Raw genomic sequence first — 6,568 nt, forward strand, 5'->3', positions numbered from 1 at the left:
CGACACTTAATTGATAGGGTAAATGATAGCTTCAACGGCATATTATATGATTTGCGTGTAAATTGCTCTGCCGTTCTAGTATTAATTGTCAAATCATACGTTTATCTTTACGCCAAAGATTATAAGTACCCCTATTGTTTTAATAAACATGTGCTAGCTACATGTTATCAAAAAAAAAAATTTCCAAGACTATCATAGTGCATGTTTTAGTATCTCTTTTTCAAATAACTGGTGCTAATTGTCTAATTTTTATTGGCAAATCAATCTCTATTTCCTTATACTTGCTACCCAATATAAATAGTTATTAGTGGGGATTCAGAACTAGTAGCGTCGATTGAATAATGTCATTCATCACAACTAATAATTGAACTGCACATTTATAATGCTCAATATATACTCCGATCTCCTTCATATGTAAATACATTTCGTCTAAATTAAACTAAAAGTTTAAAATGATAATTACTGTACATTTATATTTATATGTAAAATGATCAAAGATAATGGGATCGGTTTGATAGGTATGTATCATAAAGACACGCCCCATTTCAGTTTGGATTATTAACTGGCGTGATCTAATAAAAAAGGGCATGATGTTAATTGTTAAAGGCCTGGACTACTAGCTAGCTTCATCAAGATAACATAAGGTTGACCACACGATAACATATTAAGGTTTTAATCAAAACTCATCATTTAATAATAAGTATTGGTCCTCGACTAGTTACTATTATATTCAATCCTTTACCTAGACTTTAAACTAGTTTGGGACCAATAATAAGGAAGAGTCTCAAATAGGCTTTGAAATTATACACACACGTACTTAACATGTACGAGTATTTCGTTGTTTTAATTGTGATGTCCGATTAAAATATACATTTTTATCTCAATTAAAAGTTAAATTGATTTAATAAAATTACAAAATTATTATTTTATATATCATATGCTCTTCCCAACTTTTGGCGGTAAGAAGTTCAAATTTATACTTGGCGATCATTTGGTCGAATCGATGTTTAATTTCCTAGTAAAATTTCTTCTAGACAATACCGGTCAGCATCTAAAATGATAGTCAATGGTATAATTTTATTAGTAACCTGTTTGTTACTGGTAAATTTGACTTATTTAATCAAAAAATATATATCTAAAATTTAATTGCACTTTTTAAAATTTAGGTGCCTAATTTATTTTTTGGGTAAAATTTAAGGGACTATTTGATATTTTTACTAAAGAAATAATAATTATGAATCAAAAGTGGACACAAAACCATAATAGAGAGATTTAAAAATAAAAAACTATGCATGGTCCACATCTTAATACATGGACCCAAACTTCTTAATGTGGACTATCTTTTCGAAAAGAAAAAAAAATCTTGTTGTTTTTAATGGTTGCCAGATAAGGGAATTTTGTTCAAATAGTAGAATATGTAATCCATATAATGATGTAGTAAGACTCAAATTGATAAATTTTCTAAGCTATCATTAATATGGTAAATCTATTTATATTGAATATTACTGCTAATAATATCTAATATAACAAAAACAAATAATATACATAATTCAACTCACAGACTTGAGTAATTATGCATCATTGGCCCATATGGGTGACTTAGTTGATTCTCGTGTAATAAATTATAAGCAATGATACAAGATAGAACTCTAATAGCCGTAGTGTGAAAGTTACGTCTAATGCGGTAAGCTTCTTGCGAACATTAGGCATTAATTCTCATACCTAAGAAGTAACTGAGTCATAATAATTTACTCTTTTATCATATTTCTAAGCTTAAATAGATCGAGTTTATTTAATGTACACTTTCAAATGGTAACGGCGCGTTTCCTTAACAAACAGTTGGCCCTTCAAATTATTATTCCCAAACTTTTCCCTATGCGGTCCAATCGTTATACCCTGCACCACGGTGCACATAGCAATGTGCACCATGTACGTAAAACGACGTCGTTTCGGTGTTAGTAGACGCGGACGCGAATGACTCAGGGAGTTCATTATCTATAATACACATAATCATTATCTATAATACACAGAACGTTTGCCTAGAATACACAGAATGTTTGCCCAGAATACACAGAATATTGACACAAAATACACAGAAGTTAGTGGACGCGAATGACCCCAGGGAATTCATTATCTATAATACACATAATCATTATATAGAATACACAGAACGTTTGCCTAGAATACACAGAATGTTTGCCCATAATACACAGAATATTGACGCAAAATACACAGAACTCATCCTCCTAACATTCGAATGCACAANGACTAGTTACTATTATATTCAATCCTTTACCTAGACTTTAAACTAGTTTGGGACCAATAATAAGGAAGAGTCTCAAATAGGCTTTGAAATTATACACACACGTACTTAACATGTACGAGTATTTCGTTGTTTTAATTGTGATGTCCGATTAAAATATACATTTTTATCTCAATTAAAAGTTAAATTGATTTAATAAAATTACAAAATTATTATTTTATATATCATATGCTCTTCCCAACTTTTGGCGGTAAGAAGTTCAAATTTATACTTGGCGATCATTTGGTCGAATCGATGTTTAATTTCCTAGTAAAATTTCTTCTAGACAATACCGGTCAGCATCTAAAATGATAGTCAATGGTATAATTTTATTAGTAACCTGTTTGTTACTGGTAAATTTGACTTATTTAATCAAAAAATATATATCTAAAATTTAATTGCACTTTTTAAAATTTAGGTGCCTAATTTATTTTTTGGGTAAAATTTAAGGGACTATTTGATATTTTTACTAAAGAAATAATAATTATGAATCAAAAGTGGACACAAAACCATAATAGAGAGATTTAAAAATAAAAAACTATGCATGGTCCACATCTTAATACATGGACCCAAACTTCTTAATGTGGACTATCTTTTCGAAAAGAAAAAAAAATCTTGTTGTTTTTAATGGTTGCCAGATAAGGGAATTTTGTTCAAATAGTAGAATATGTAATCCATATAATGATGTAGTAAGACTCAAATTGATAAATTTTCTAAGCTATCATTAATATGGTAAATCTATTTATATTGAATATTACTGCTAATAATATCTAATATAACAAAAACAAATAATATACATAATTCAACTCACAGACTTGAGTAATTATGCATCATTGGCCCATATGGGTGACTTAGTTGATTCTCGTGTAATAAATTATAAGCAATGATACAAGATAGAACTCTAATAGCCGTAGTGTGAAAGTTACGTCTAATGCGGTAAGCTTCTTGCGAACATTAGGCATTAATTCTCATACCTAAGAAGTAACTGAGTCATAATAATTTACTCTTTTATCATATTTCTAAGCTTAAATAGATCGAGTTTATTTAATGTACACTTTCAAATGGTAACGGCGCGTTTCCTTAACAAACAGTTGGCCCTTCAAATTATTATTCCCAAACTTTTCCCTATGCGGTCCAATCGTTATACCCTGCACCACGGTGCACATAGCAATGTGCACCATGTACGTAAAACGACGTCGTTTCGGTGTTAGTAGACGCGGACGCGAATGACTCAGGGAGTTCATTATCTATAATACACATAATCATTATCTATAATACACAGAACGTTTGCCTAGAATACACAGAATGTTTGCCCAGAATACACAGAATATTGACACAAAATACACAGAAGTTAGTGGACGCGAATGACCCCAGGGAATTCATTATCTATAATACACATAATCATTATCTATAATTCACAGAACGTTTGCCTAGAATACACAGAATGTTTGCCCATAATACACAGAATATTGACGCAAAATACACAGAACTCATCCTCCTAAACATTCGAATGCACAAACACATCACAACATGTGTTACTAACATGAATACACAGAACGGTTGCCTATAATACACAAAACGGTTGCCTAGAATACACAGAATGATAGCCTGGAATACACAGAATATTAACATAAATATAGAGACCGGCCGAAACGGGAAACGTGATTTCTAAAAAAAACGGACGATTAGTTTACAATGCTCAAAACGACGTCGTTTAGGTACGTGGTGCACATTGCTATGTGCACCGCTATGTGCACCGTGGTGCACAGTATAATTTGCCTATGCGGTCTGTATTGGCTATTGTTTTGCAATCGCAGGATTACACAAAAATGAAATGCAAAACCGGTCATGAGTGTTGGGTCGGGCTTATAGTTTTAATGTTTTATAGCTCAAACCACTAAAAATCTTTAACAAGTAATGGGTTTAAAGCCCAATTTATTGTCACCTATATCCAAATCAAATAATTTTGACTCTGTTTGATAAATGGATGTTAGAAAATTGGATTAGAGGGTAAGACTAGTTTATAACATTAGTTTATTATAGAGAAGGATTTGGTAAATTAGCTGTTAGATGATAGCAGTTTGGTATAAATTTTTTTTCACAAAAAGTTAATTGAACAAATTGTTTTGAGCATTTTTAATTTTTGAATTTTAGCATTTTAGAGTTTTAAAAATATAATTAACCAAAGACCTTGTGGTCTAGTGACATCCGGTGTCCCTCCCACATGGATGATGGGAGTGGGTTCGAGCCTCAGTGGAGGAAACTGTTGACTTTTTGACCTTTATTAGGTTGAGAAAGTAGCTATGGACAGATACTACATTGTAACAAAATAAGTTAACTATTTTATATTATCGACAATTCATATACTTTATTCATTGAATTACAATTTCACCGAATTACAATTTTTTCCCTCCTAGTTCCCTCATTGAATTTGTAATTAATAATGTGTAATTTTTAGATGAATTGTGTATACGAAAATGATGATTGCATCAAGTCAAAACTGCCATCAAAAGCTATTGATGAGGTGATTTGAATTGGTTAACCGAAGCACGTAGTAGTGTAGGTTGTAGGGGAATCGGAAAAGAGAGAGGGGGACACACTGACAATGAACTTTTATATTATTGGGAATTGTCATTTGCGAATTCATCATTAACTTCCAAAATAAGCTTTCAATTTCTCCGATCCACTCCTGAATTTGGAAAAACATAATTATATGAAGATATTATTTAGGAAAAGGATGGAGATTAGGAAAGGATGGGGTCGTGGTGGCGTGATATTGCCCACTCGATCGGTCACGTTAAGGTGGCACCGCTAATGTTTGCTTCCTTGATTTTTTATACACTTTTTAAAATGAGTCGATTGCATTACTATACTTATTTTTACACTTAATTTTGTCACATGCCATTAACNTAATAACATGAATACACAAAATATTTACACAAAATACACAGAACTCATCCTCCTAAACATTCGAATGCACAAACACATCACAACATGTGTTACTAACATGAATACACAGAACGGTTGCCTATAATACACAAAACGGTTGCCTAGAATACACAGAATGATAGCCTGGAATACACAGAATATTAACATAAATATAGAGACCGGCCGAAACGGGAAACGTGATTTCTAAAAAAAACGGACGATTAGTTTACAATGCTCAAAACGACGTCGTTTAGGTACGTGGTGCACATTGCTATGTGCACCGCTATGTGCACCGTGGTGCACAGTATAATTTGCCTATGCGGTCTGTATTGGCTATTGTTTTGCAATCGCAGGATTACACAAAAATGAAATGCAAAACCGGTCATGAGTGTTGGGTCGGGCTTATAGTTTTAATGTTTTATAGCTCAAACCACTAAAAATCTTTAACAAGTAATGGGTTTAAAGCCCAATTTATTGTCACCTATATCCAAATCAAATAATTTTGACTCTGTTTGATAAATGGATGTTAGAAAATTGGATTAGAGGGTAAGACTAGTTTATAACATTAGTTTATTATAGAGAAGGATTTGGTAAATTAGCTGTTAGATGATAGCAGTTTGGTATAAATTTTTTTTCACAAAAAGTTAATTGAACAAATTGTTTTGAGCATTTTTAATTTTTGAATTTTAGCATTTTAGAGTTTTAAAAATATAATTAACCAAAGACCTTGTGGTCTAGTGACATCCGGTGTCCCTCCCACATGGATGATGGGAGTGGGTTCGAGCCTCAGTGGAGGAAACTGTTGACTTTTTGACCTTTATTAGGTTGAGAAAGTAGCTATGGACAGATACTACATTGTAACAAAATAAGTTAACTATTTTATATTATCGACAATTCATATACTTTATTCATTGAATTACAATTTCACCGAATTACAATTTTTTCCCTCCTAGTTCCCTCATTGAATTTGTAATTAATAATGTGTAATTTTTAGATGAATTGTGTATACGAAAATGATGATTGCATCAAGTCAAAACTGCCATCAAAAGCTATTGATGAGGTGATTTGAATTGGTTAACCGAAGCACGTAGTAGTGTAGGTTGTAGGGGAATCGGAAAAGAGAGAGGGGGACACACTGACAATGAACTTTTATATTATTGGGAATTGTCATTTGCGAATTCATCATTAACTTCCAAAATAAGCTTTCAATTTCTCCGATCCACTCCTGAATTTGGAAAAACATAATTATATGAAGATATTATTTAGGAAAAGGATGGAGATTAGGAAAGGATGGGGTCGTGGTGGCGTGATATTGCCCACTCGATCGGTCACGTTAAG

Source organism: Ipomoea triloba, chromosome 6, assembly GCF_003576645.1.
Source record: "Ipomoea triloba cultivar NCNSP0323 chromosome 6, ASM357664v1".
NCBI lineage: Eukaryota > Viridiplantae > Streptophyta > Magnoliopsida > Solanales > Convolvulaceae > Ipomoea > Ipomoea triloba.